This window comes from Haemaphysalis longicornis, unplaced genomic scaffold (genome assembly GCF_048455015.1).
Source record: "Haemaphysalis longicornis isolate Haplotype H1 unplaced genomic scaffold, Haemaphysalis longicornis Haplotype H1 scaffold_8, whole genome shotgun sequence".
Taxonomy (NCBI): domain Eukaryota; kingdom Metazoa; phylum Arthropoda; class Arachnida; order Ixodida; family Ixodidae; genus Haemaphysalis; species Haemaphysalis longicornis.
In genome coordinates this window covers 99,578,592-99,592,189 of record NW_027526445.1, presented here as the reverse complement: position 1 = coordinate 99,592,189, position 13,598 = coordinate 99,578,592, and positions in this window count along the sequence as shown.

The window sequence follows — 13,598 nt, the reverse complement described above, 5'->3', positions numbered from 1 at the left end:
TGGGACCGGGCCACCATCTTTGTCTTCTCCGTGCCTGTATGACCCGCATGCAGCAACTGCAGGACCCTGATCTGCAGGCTCTGTGGAATCACCACCCTCAAACCCCACAGCAGGTAGCCCTGCTGCAGCCTCACCTCGACAGCCTTGTGGTTGTACGTACGCTCCGCCAACTCCTCCCTTCGGTACACCGCCTTCACGAACTGCGACAGGACTGGGTCCCGGCTGCCGATCTTCACAGCACCTCTGGGCAAGCGTGCTCCAGCATTAACACTTCGGCAGGTTCAGGAACTGCAGCAGGAACCTCCGGCAGGGGCAGTCGGCTTAGGGTATCAGCAGGTGCTAGGTCCTTTCGCGGGCGGTAGACCAGCCGGTAGTTTTAGGCCGCCAGCCTCAAGGCCCAGCGTACCACTCGAGGCGATGCCTGCACTGGAACCGCCTTGTCATGCCCCAGCAGTCCCAGCAGCGGCTTGTGGTTCATGACGGCCTCGAACTTTCGGTCCCACAAGTACTGGTGGAAGTGCTCGACCCCGAACATGAGGGCCACACCTTTCTTGTCTAGCTGGCTGTATTTATTTATGTATTTATTTATTTATTTACAATACTTTCAGGCCCAAGGGGCACTACAGAAAGGAGTGGGGGGGGGATACAGAACTATGACATCCAACAATGGTAGTACATTGCCGAGAGTACATAGTATTATTACACACTAACAAATGAGGTTTTGTAGGGCAGTCTTGAATTGGGAATGTTCTGAGCTGGCAGCAGTGGAGGCGGGAAGATGGTTCCAGTCAACGCTGGTTCTTGGAATGAAAGAATCATTATAAAGGTTAGTGCGACAAGGAACACCAACGTTGTTTACATGGTCTATGCGGGATGAAATAAATGTAGGCGGAAGCATAAGCTGTTCTTTCAGGTGAATGATATGGAAAAATATTTTTTGGAAAAGGCAAAGACGATGATATTTGCGACGTGCCGACAAGTCAGGCAGGCCAAGAACAGATTTCATTGAGGCGACACTGGCATTACGGCTATAGTTTGATAAAATGAGACGAGTCGCACGATTCTGAATGGCTTCAATGGATTGGGTGAGCGTGATTTTGCCGGGATCCTAGATTGCGCAGGCGTACTCTAATTTTGGACGAACGAGTGACTTATATAGTGTTAATTTAACATCTGACGGCACGAAGTAGAAGTTCCGGAGCAAATACCCGAGCATGCGGTTGGCATTGTTAGTTATGTATTCTACATGCATATTCCAAGTAAGATCTTTCGTGATATGAAGCCCGAGATACTTGTAAGAGTCAACGGAAGAGAGGGGAATAATATTCCAATGATAAGCATGCGGTTTGTTATGCAGCCTAGATATTCGCATGGTTTTGCATTTAGGGATATTTAGTTTCATAAGCCATTTGTCGCACCAATTAGAACTGCTGTTAAGATCATCCTGGAGTTCATGCAAATCATTGGGGCAGTTAATTTTGTGGTATAAGACACAGTCATCTGCAAACAGTTTAATGGAGGAGTGAGTGACGCAGCTGGGGAGGTCGTTAACATAAACGAGAAAGCGAAGTGGCCCCAGGACTGACCCTTGTGGCACACCGGAACAGACAGGAGATGATGCGGATGAAAAACCATTAGCAAAGACGTATTGCATGCGGTTAGAAAGGAAAGTTTTGATCCAAAAAAGTGCACTGTCATCTATGTTAAGCTTGCTGAGTTTGAGAATAAGTAAATCATGCGAAACAGAATCGAACGCATTGGTGAAGTGGAGGAAAAGACAGTCAGTATCACAACCCTTGTCTACATTAATGAACAGATCATTAGTAAAAGAAAACAACTGAGTTTCACACGATAGATATTTTCTGAAGCCATGTTGGCAATTACTAAAAAATGAATTAGACTCTAAGTACCTGATAAGATGGGAACACAAAGTATGCCCAAACATTTTACAGGGAATACTCGCTAAAGATATGGGACGGTAGTTGCCAGGAAAATGTGAATCACCAGACTTGTGAACAGGAACCACCTTCCCTTTTATCCAATCAGCAGGAAGGGCACTTTGCTGTAAAGATTGCGCAAAAATTTTAGACAAAATGATGGCCGAGCACAGTTCTGTACATTTGAGCATTTTTGAATTAATCGAGTCGGGGCCAGAAGAAGAAGAAATTTTTAGATCCGTAATTAGTTTGCGAACACCAGGCCAGTCTATAGTTATTGAATCCATACACTCAAAAGTTTCGTTGTGCCCAATAGGAATACAAGTGGGAGAATCATGGTTGAAAGCGGCAGAAAACGCGTTATTAAGGACAGTGCAGCATTCATCAACTGGAACCGGGAGATCATCAGTGGAAGTGAGCTGGATCAAACTTGTTTTAGTACCACTTACTATGTTCCAAAATTTTCGTGAGTTAGTTTGTAAGAGCATAGGTAGTGTGTTGCTAAAGAATTTTCGCTTTGCACTGCGCACTGCCTTTGTGTATTCTGCGTTAGTTTGCTGATAGTCCATCCATCGGGCTGCATTATTCGCACGTTTTCTTTTACGAAACAAACGCTTCTTTTTGTTGCGTAAACGGCCTAAATGGTTACAAAACCATAGAGAACGTGGGTTTGAGCAAATTTTTTTCTTAGGTACGTGTTTACTGATCAATGATAACACTTTATTTCTGTAAAGGGACCAATTCTCATTGACCGAGCGTTCTTCAAAGTTTTCCAAAAATTCCTCCGTGAATTGTTCCAATTCGGTCATGATTAGTTCAATGTTCGCTCTAGAGCAATCCTGAAATATTTTAACTGTTTTCTTTGACGGTACCTGTGCCTTAAGCGTGAAGTGAAGTACTAAATAGTCGCTTATTTTACTAAGGTAAGTAAGAGGAGAGATCAAGTCGGGAGTAGTAGTCAGAATTAAATCTAAAGTGTTAGAAATACTGGCAGAAATACGAGTGTGTTTGTGGATGATCTGTGCGAGATTAAAGTCGTGGCATAGGTTTATAAAATTCGAACACTCAGAAGAGGTATGTTTAAGCGTGATCGAGTCACTGTTCCACACAATATCTAGGAAGTTGAAGTCGCCCAACAAAAACAACGGAGCGTTGGGATATCGAACAATTAGCTGGTTAAGGGCATCGTGTAGATCACTGCAAAAGGAAGGTGAGGTTGTAGGTGGTCTATAACAAGCGCAAAAAATAAAGTCCCGGTTAGAAATAGTCACGCGCACACAGACAAGCTCTATTGCTGTACAGATAAGGACGGTAGGAGAAACTAGGGTGTCACTGACAGCAATCAGTACACCACCACCAGACCGAACATCACGGTCAAAACGATAAAATGTGTACGTTTTTTCACATTCCAGTATTTCATTGTTCTTTATTTTTGCCGAAAGCCAAGTTTTCGTTAAAACTACGATATCGGCGTTACAGGAATCAACCGCAGAGGAGAGTTCACTTCGTTTGCCGATTACACTTCTTATGTTAGTGAAAAGTATCGACACGTTTTGCGACTGCCTGATGATGGGTTGCTACAATGCACCATGACTATCCGAGCTTGTTGAGGAGTCACTAGCTTGCGCATGCGTGTCTCGGGGGGAATCAACTTCACAAACAGTGTCGGTAGCCGAGCAGTAAACATAGGTTTTTTTTATCTTTGGACATAACGAGTTTGTTGAACCGCAACGTGAAAGCTTGACCACTCGCTTTTCCAAATTCGATTAGTTTCTTCCGAGTAAGCCTTGTGGATCTAAAAAAGTCTTCACTGAGCGATACAGTGGTTCCTTTTAACATCGCTTTCTTTGACAATATTTTGTCTTTTGTCTTAAAGCATGCAAATTTGACGATAATGGGGCGGTTTTTCTTTGGAACAAAAGTCCCTAGCCTATAAGCTCTGGCGATCGTGCTTTCCAAGATTTGCAACTTGAGCTGCTTTGATAGAAGGTCGCGGACTAGTAATTCTGATTGCTGCCACGTTTCAGACGCATCACCGCTGATTCCGTAAAATATCAGGTTATCGCGTCTTGAGCGGTCTTCTAGTTCATCTATTTGGGATTGCAGTACAGCGCTTTCGCTTCGTACTGCATCAGCGACTAAACGAGGGAGCTCAGCTGGGGGTGGCATGCCTTCCAGAGATTCAATGACAGATTCAACTGCTTCCAACCGTGTGGACAAGTCTGATACCGTTCGCGTAAGCATTTCCTGGTTTTGCTTAAGCTCAGCGAAAGCGTTCACGACTTCACTGTGGCGACCATAGAGCTTAGCAGACATTGCAGCAAGTACACTTACATCTGCACCGCTCGGATCGAGGTCGGGATCAAGGCGGGGAGGCCCAGGGTTTAACTCTACGTCGCCGCATAGCAGCAGTTGTTTGCAAACATGAGCACAGTCAGCAATCGTTTCACAAAGTAAACTTGGGCACGGGAAGAGCAGCAAACAAAGGTTGCTCGAGCGCTTTGAATAAAGGGACGGCGGTTCACCAACCTGCACGAGAAGGAAGAGCGTGTTGAGCGGCGTCCGCATGGTTGCCGCTCTCCCGTGCCCACTAAGCGTTGACAGGCGAAGCGTGTCGTTTATATCCTGGTATGGTGCTGACGCTGATGACAGGGTTTCCTCGCCCAGGGCAGCAGCTGAGGTGGCGCTGTAGCTGCGCTGGCGGAAGCCGCACGGGTTGATAGTCGGTGCTGATAGCCGATGAGCAGATGCTGGAACTGGATGCGCAGGCGCCAGGGGAGGTGATGGCATCCACGTGCCAAGCATGCTGAACCAGGGGCCGGAAACTTCGGCTAGTTTCGGTATCGCAAAATAAAGTGCCGCCATGACGCTGGTAGCCAAGCGAAAATTCCGCAACTTTTGCATATGTGGCTTTATCTTTCAACATACGCAGCAATAAAGTAAAATGATTTCATTATGTGTAGAAATAAAATGTGTTCTTCGCTGTTTCCTTTTTTGGCACCCTAATTTACTTACTTAGTCGCTTCATTCGTTGCGCCGACGGGCAGCGCTTTCTCTCTTATCTCTTCTGCTGCCGTCTGCTCCTGCCGCTTTCACTGTGTGCACGTGTAGAAGTTTTGTAGCATGCCTTGAAGGTGAAAATTTTGGCGTCTGAAAGTGCGAAAAGGCTCTAAATGTTAAAGAAACTGAGAAAACGACGCAACGCGTGCTTCGATGCTGTGCGGTGCGACAACTCGGGAAGGAATAGCACGGCGAAATTTTTCCGCTTCCCAGCGGACGGCAGGTCAGCACACTTTTTATTCAGTCAAAGTTATGAAGAAGCAAGCGCTATCCTTATCAAAAAAGCTGGCGGGTGAACCGAAAAGTCTTTTGCTGTTACTTTACAGTGAATTTCTTTTTGTTTGGCACAACGCATTTGTCAGTAATGTTGTAAGCATGTGAAGCTACTCGTCGACAATTTTTCATGAGCCGATTGATGCCAGCGGACACGCAGACGGAAATTTCGCTTCGGTATCGGTTTGGAGAACGGGTGCTCTTCATTTTCTTTCCACCAGAGAAAAGCTTGGAAATTGTCTTCGCCTAATGTGCTTAAATGCGCCTTCGACGAACTGGTTTGGCTTTAGAGAGTTGAGACGATCAGTATCTTATAGTGGCATTACCACGTTTGAATGCTTGTTAACCCAATGTTATTTACGTGGCAGCTGACCGCTTGCATTCCGTGTTACTGGAAGCTAGAGTTATTTGCGCGACGGCTGAGCTGCGCTTCGCTTTTCAACCTGTGCTAGGACACATTTTTTGTACCTTGTTCGCACTCTCAATATTTGTGTCGCTTTTACGTGTTGTTTATTGATATCCATGGTTGTATTTCTTCCATTTACTAGGTGTGACGTATGGCGAAATTACGCAGAAAATTTGCTAGCTATAAAAGGTTTTTTGATCTAGCAAGTTTACGAGAATAAGAATATGGAGCGGTTGTTAATGGTGGCAAAATGAGCTCGTCATCTCACTTCATAATCATTTTATTATTCACAAACGCGTGTTTTATGAAACATCATTTCTGTAGAATTGTATTGTGTACAGCAAATGAACCTGGTGACCTCTGCAGAAATTTTCTGTATACGATGAATTCTACGAATATGTCGCTTATGTTTGTGTAACCGACGCAGAATGCGGACATTTGTACTTACTATACGAGATACACAGCTCTGTGCTATATCGGCATGTATTGAACTTCGCTTGCGAAACGTTGCTAATAAAATAAGTGAATAAACCCACGTTTCCCGCCTACTACTTTTTCTGCCCCAAGCTTCAGGGCATGCTGGCTCGCGCGTATTCAACTAAGAAAGATATCCAAACAAATGTTTTGTGCACGTGCTGGGAATTCAAGCAAATTAGCAACTGAAAGCTGTCGAAAACAAGCTCTGCAGCAGCAACACAATGTAAAAAGCAAAATGTAAGCGGTGTTTGTTCACGCTTGCGGCACACAAATACAGTCGCGCTCGTTCATCCCATAGCAAACGATAAGCGGCACGGCGTTTCCTCCTCGCGCATCAAGAAAAGCGTTGCCATAGCAGCATCAGTGATTTTTTTGTTGGTTTTTGGTTTGGCAGTTTTGCCTACCAAGCACCAGGGGACAAATCGGCGCTAGTGACGCAATTATCGGTTACGGGGGGGTATACCAGCTGACCTAGCCGTGGCTGAACTGCACGAGAAGGAAGAGCGTGTTGAGCGGCGTCCGCATGGTTGCCGCTCTCCCGTGCCCACTAAGCGTTGACAGGCGAAGCGTGTCGTTTATATCCTGGTATGGTGCTGACGCTGATGACAGGTTGCCTCGCCCAGGGCAGCAGCTGAGGTGGCGCTGTAGCTGTGCTGGCGAAAACCGCACGCGAGGATAGTCGGTGCTGATAGCCGATGAGCAGATGCTGGTACTGGATGCGCAGGCGCCAGGGGATGGCATCCACGTGCCAAGCATGCTGAACTGCACGAGAAGGAAGAGCGTGTTGAGTGGCGTCCGCATGGTTGCCGCTCTCCCGTGTACTGCTGCTCTGCAGCATGCAGCCGACCGGACGCAAACGATACAGGGCGTTCCTGGCTATTCTTCTCCCCGTGGGCCAGGACGGCTACCACGCCGTACGACGACGCATCTGCGGTCAGGACGATAGGCTTGGCCCGATCGAAGTGCACCAGCGCCGGAGCCTTGGTGATGAGCTTCTTGCTGCGCTGGAAGGCCAAGTCCTGTTCCTTCTTCCAGGCCCACTGCTGTCCATCTCGAAGCAGAAGATGGAGTGGCTGTAGATGCGACGACAGGTTCGGTAGGAAGCTCCACTAGACGTTCACGATGCCGAGGTAGCTATGCAGCTCCTTCTTGTTCTGGGGCTTGGGCGCCTTGAGCACAGCCTCAACTTTGGGGGGTGCCGGGGCCAGGCCTGCCCGGCAAATGACGTGGAGCAGGTGCTCAACGCTGGGGACCAAGAAAATGCATTAATCAAGCTTGAGCTTTAGCCCAGCATCCTGTTTCTGTTTCTGTTGTTTCTGTTGACCATGAAGGATGTAGGGCTCCCTCAAGTTGGTTAGTGCAACTTTCTACCCTATTTTCCGCCATAACGGTGTACGTTTATGGAAATAAACTTCAACTTCAATCGTGCCAGGACGTTGTGTATGTTCTGCAGGTGGTGGTCGTCGTCTGTGCCAGTCACCAGGATGTCGTCCAAGTACACCGGCACGTGCCTGATGCCCCTAAACAGGTTATCTTGGGAATATTTTTTTGATTGTGACATGTGAAGGAACAGCCAGTTGGTCTACATTTGCTCGCATCTTCGTAAAATTGCATGTTTGGTATTTTCACTGCGCTCAACACGTCCGGTTTCACTTCGTAAACAGATCGTGCACGCTCTTGGTTACAGTGTACTACGCTATGGTATTTGTTGCTTTTATTTTTGCTCGGCCTTTTGGCGCAACAACGATGACAGTTTATTGAAACTGGTATTGAATTAGATGTTGTATGCTACAAATATTGATGGCAATGTCTGTATTTTCTAATGGTCTCAGATGCCAAAAATCTTAGTTCTGTATAAACAAACAGTAGTTTTGAAATATGTTAAGACGAAACAGTACTGTGTTCTGCACATTCCTGTGAGGGACCTTCATCAACGCAATCGTATCGTTTTGCCTTGGACACGAACTACCTATGGGGAACGTATTCCCGCTTTTTATGCCCGGCATACAATGAATCAGTAACCAGACGATGTTTTCTCCATCAGCAGCCGAAAATTAATTAAGAAATATCTGTTAGACGTTTTCTATTAACTATTTGCTCATCACTCACCAAATATTTATTATCATTTATTTTATTTTCTTCTTTTTTTTGTGTATGTACCAGCGAAGCGATTGGCCTCGGTGCCGCCAACTGCCGGGCACTGCCCTTCTAGCCTTCTGTGGCTTCGGCGGTACACAAATGTACCTTGTATATTGCAATAAACATATATTATTGATATTATTATTATTATTATTAGCCATCTCCCACTGGAAAACGGCAGGAGCTGAGGCCACGCCACATGGTATGCGCATGTACTGGAAGAGACCCAGCGTTGTCGATAAGGTGACATTTACGGGATGACTCCTGGAGCACCAGCTGTTGGTACGTATCTCTGAGGTCGAGCTTGGTGAACTGTCCCCCTGACAGCGCCGACCACAGATCTTCAATGCGGGGCAGCGGGTACTTTTCTATGGTAGCGACGGTTTGGTGGTGACCTTGATGTCCTCGCAGATCCTAACACTTCCGTCTTGCTTGAGGACTGGCACGATGGTAGCGGCCAACTCTGACGACTTGACGGGCCCCAAGAGGTCGTCTCGCTGCGACCGCTGCAGCTCCTGGGTGACCGCGTCCTTGACGACGAACGGCAGCGGGCGAGGCTTGAAAAACCGAGGCCTGGCTTTTTCTGGGATACGTATGTTCGCCGCCGTGCCAGTCAATGTGCCCACCCTGTGCTGGAACAGGGCCTTGAACTTGGTCAGGAGGTTCGGGACGTCTTCCGCCGCATGCACGGCTACCTGGTGCTCTGCCAGCCACACGCACCAACGCCTGGATCCAGTTTCGGCACAGCAGCATCGGTGACGACCACTTGGTCAAGTACAGGGGCAGGTTCACCTCCCTGTCGCCAATGCGAACGCTGACCTGCCCTTGACCCTCGACCTGGGCGAGCTGTCAGGAGTAGCTGCGCAGCATGACACCCGACGCCTCGATGGAAATGCCAGGGACGGTGCGTTTGAAGACTTCCGAGACCATGACCCACACGATGGCCGCTGTGTCCAGGTCTCCGGAAATGGGACGCCCGCAGACTTCGACAGTGAGCATATACCATGGAACAGACGACTGAAGTATGCCCCTGTGCCACATGTCAAAACTCTGCGGGTCTTTGGCCACGACGTGAACCCTAGCCGTTGCACGTGAAGCTGCCGCCGCACGCCCCCGCCGCCTAGCCTTGCGCCTGCTCCCTTGGTCGTGAGCCGGCGCGGAACATGTGCTCGACGCCGGCTGTACTTCCGCCGTTCGCCGTCTCCCCTCCGCACGCCCGCGCAATGTGCCCAGTTCTTCCACACGCAAAGCACTCCGCTTCCGCGAACAGGCACTGTGCGAGGGTGTGGTCACCACCGCAACGACTCCACTTGCAATGCCATGTCGCCATCTTGTTCACCGCCTCTTCCGTCGACGGTGAGCCCGCTGCACGTGCTATCTCGCCCGCGTCCTTGACCGAAGCATTCATCGTCAGCGCTACCGTCAAGCCGTCGTCCAGCGAGGGGTCTGGAAGCTCCAGGAGTAGCGTTTGCATTGTGGAGTCTTTTATGCCGCAGAGGAAACGGTCCCGGAGCAGCGAGTCGATCTGGTCCCCGAAGGCGCAGCTGCTCGCTAACCCATGCAGCGCTGCGAAGAACTGCCCGAGAGTCTCTCCTTCTCGGCGGCTCCGGCTGTTGCAGCTGAAGCGCTCCATTAATTGGGACGGGGCTGGGCTGAAGTGCGAGCGCAGCGTCACGACCCAGCGACTTGTCATGTGGCATGAGAGGCTTGAGAAGGTCGAGCAGGAGACCTAAGGCACTGGTCCCGCAGCTGGCCAGGAAAATGCCGTGCTGTTTTGCCTCGTGTGTCACGTTCGGACGAGAACCCTGCCGACTTGTTCCTTATAGACCGGCAAGGCGGACAATTCATCATCGAACGGCTCGAGTCTCCCGTGCAGCGGCATGGTGTAATGGCAGCCGGCATGGGGGGGGGGGGGGGGGGGTGTCTCGGCGCTCTTGGTGGCTTCAGTCGCTCCGCGGGCTTCTTCCCTCGTAGCGAGTGTCACGATTTGGCCCGCATTCGTGAACCGGGAAGGGTAGGGGTATCTACAGCCGACTGACGACTCGCAGCGTGCTCGTGGTGACGGTGACTGACCGCGAGCGGCTGTGCTCCTCGGCGTTTACTTGCCAGCCGTGCACAATGTTTCCCACCGAGCCTGGTGGGGCCACCGAAATTAGCGGCTAATGGAGATTAGGGTCGGGGGCGCCACACACTTGTCACAGTGAGTGTAATAATCTAACTTCTCCAATATACGCAATTGTATAGCTCATTCGAAACACATTTTTTAAATTGTGCTAACAGCTTTCTAAATGGAAAAATACTAAACTTCAGTTTGTCAGCTACTAAAAAAACCTTACAGAAGCTTCATAAGTGAAATAAGGACATTTTACGTCATAATCTATAGAAGAAAATTTCCTAAACGAGTTTCCCTTTTTTCAGGGAAGCTTAATGTATTTATGTCGAGTTTCTCGTTTCACCGGACTATGCATGCAGAATAGCATTTAGTAACTTAAACGATGTCCAACCGGCTACATCACTTGTATGAACAGATACGTGGGTCCCTTCTGCAAGATGGTGAGTGAGGAACAGGCGGCATTAAAACTAGGGCCTCTTAAATACAACGTGTGGGCACGAAGGCTGTTGGGCGCAAGAATGTGGGTTCGCAGGGACAAATGGACTCCATTAACCATCTCGCAAGCTAGAACATGAGAACCGAAGCCGCACTACGCAGCAAGCATCGTGGGAACGCCGCCGTGGGTTCGTTGGATCACCGGGAAGTGCCAAGTATACGCTCAGAACCAGCCGATGTCGACAAACCACTTTTTATTGTGGTCATAATATGGAATGCGCACAGGGCAGGTTGTCCCGAGCATGGATGGGGACGGAGTCGCCACCAGCTCGGCAAGCAGTCCCTGGCCGCCCACTCGGCTCTTCTCCTGAGGAGAGATTCGCCCTGTCTCGGAAACGAGGAACGCTAGCGTCTTTGTCGGACCCGCATGGTTGCAACCCTCCCAGGAAAAAGCCCTAAGCCGAGCAGCACTGCTCCCGACTTAACCGCAGTTGGAGAGGAGGGTCTCCGAGGGGAAGGAGGGCGCCAGAGGGAAAGCCGGCCGTAGAGGGCCGGCGCTCCGTGCGCCAATATCAACGATGGGGAGGCGCGTTCTGCGCATCCAAGAGGGGGCGCACGCTCGCGGCCTCTCAGTCTCGGCAGCATAGAGAAGCTTGTCCTAATGGCGCCACGCAGCCGTAATGGGGACCCAATTGTGTCCACATGCCGCTCCTTAAAACTTCACTAGGTCCGCGCAAAACGGCCAACAGGACAAGTACAGCACACCCATCGCAAGGCTTTACCAGGTCTGTAGTCCAAGAGTATGTGCGAAAGCTCACCTTTGATGCAATCTCTTGACGGCACACAGACAAACACCATGGAGCCGCAGTCCACGATCTTGATACGACGCCGCCGTGAGAAGAGAGGAGGAGGAGTCGTTTGGAGTTCCCACCAAGGCCCAAGGAGCAGGGCCGGGCCGCAGGGCAGCAGCACACCACGCCTTTTAGTGACGGGCACGTTTAGTGACGGGTTAACGCCACCAGAGTAGGCAAAGGCCGCTGTGGAGCCCAGGTTGCAGAGAGCTTAGGCCATGTCGCACAGCCACGGCAACCCAGGCTGTGGATGGGCTCGCAGACGGTCGCAGGGTGATGCGGGTGATGTGCACTTGTAAGCAACGCCGGGGTGACACAACCGTGAGCGATACTGTGCGAAACATCACAAGGAAGCGACCAAGGCGAGGCACTGGAGTGTCCGAGCTTGCGGTGTTGTGGCTCAGAGCAGCCACTCCAGCGCCGACCGAAGGTACGTGCCTCGACATTGCATCCTAGTGGCGTTGCGACCGGGCAGCGACCTCGCATGAAACAGCAGCCGGCGTGTCGTCTGGCTGCATACACTGCCAAGAACAGGACTTCGGCCGAGCCATGTGAGAGTGCTGAAAAAAAATGGAAAAAACAAAGGACGTAACCCAAGTGCCTCTCGCTGTCCTTAATTGGGGTGCTCGAACCATTCTCGGGTCTAATGAGATCCTAACACTGGTGCATCGGAAAATTGGGTTACCGGACAAATAAGGCCGTAAGAAGACCGCTCACTCCTCTCCCAGCGAAGCCCAGGGCAAAAGTACCAGCTTTTGTGTCACCAACCAGGCAGTAGAAAAGTATTGGAAAACTCCCAGTCCGCTAAAAAGGGTTCAGTGTGTTTATTTATGGCTCCCCGATGTGCGCTTGGCGAAACTCTCCCGGACAACCCAGAACGTGCCCGTCACTGCAATGCCTAGTGTTCTGCAGCCCTGCGGCCGGGTCCTGCTCCTTGGGCCTTCGTGGGAGCTCCAGGCGACTCCTCGTCCTGTTTTCGACCCCGGTGTTGTTTCAAGTTCACGGACTACATCTCCATGGTACGTGGTGTGTGTTTTCGAGACCCTGCATCAAGTGTTAACTTTCGCACAGACTCTTGTACTGGGGACCTGTTATAACCTGGTAGGGAGTGTACTGTATTTTGCCTTGTTGGCCGTTTCGCCCGGACCTAGGGACATTTTCAGGAGGGGAATGTGGGGAATACGAGGGTCTCATTGTCGCCCACGCTGCGCCTTAAGGACAAGCTGCCTGCGGCCACCGAGGTAGGGAGGCCGCCGGGAAGATCGGCAACCGAGCGCGCATGGCTTGCTGCTGCTCATGCCGGCCGCGCGGCTTCATTAGGGCAAGCTTCCCGCCCCGGCCGAGACGGGGAGTCCGCCTCAACCCGACCACGGGGAAGCCTCTGGAAAGCGCATGACGCCACGCATGCGCAGAATGCGTTTTCCCATCGTGAATATCGGGGCACGCAGCGACCGCCCTCTAGCGGCCTGCTTCCCCGCCGGCAGCCTCCTTCCCCTCGAGACACCATTCTCTCCAACCAAGGTAACATAGGGATGACCGCTGCTCTGCCTAAGGATTTAAAAGGTGATAGTCTTTCTTTGGCTACTTAAACGCAGAAATTTTGGTCTGTCTCTCTGTCCGCCTGTGGCTCGATTCAGCCACCCGGCCAAACTAAAACGAAGGCTGCGGAATAGGCTTTTATACTCACGGCCAAATCTAAACATCTAATTCCAGTGCCAGTGCTCATACTTGCCAACATTGTTGAACAAGACAAGGCATTACGCAAATATAGGGCAGAAAATCAGTACATAATTAATATTTTCGCGATACCAGATGAAAGACAACATCAACAGCAGAAAACCGTCGCTTGCTATTGGTAGCGCTACATCGTAGTGGCATTTAAGAAATCAAAGAGCAATAGCAACGAA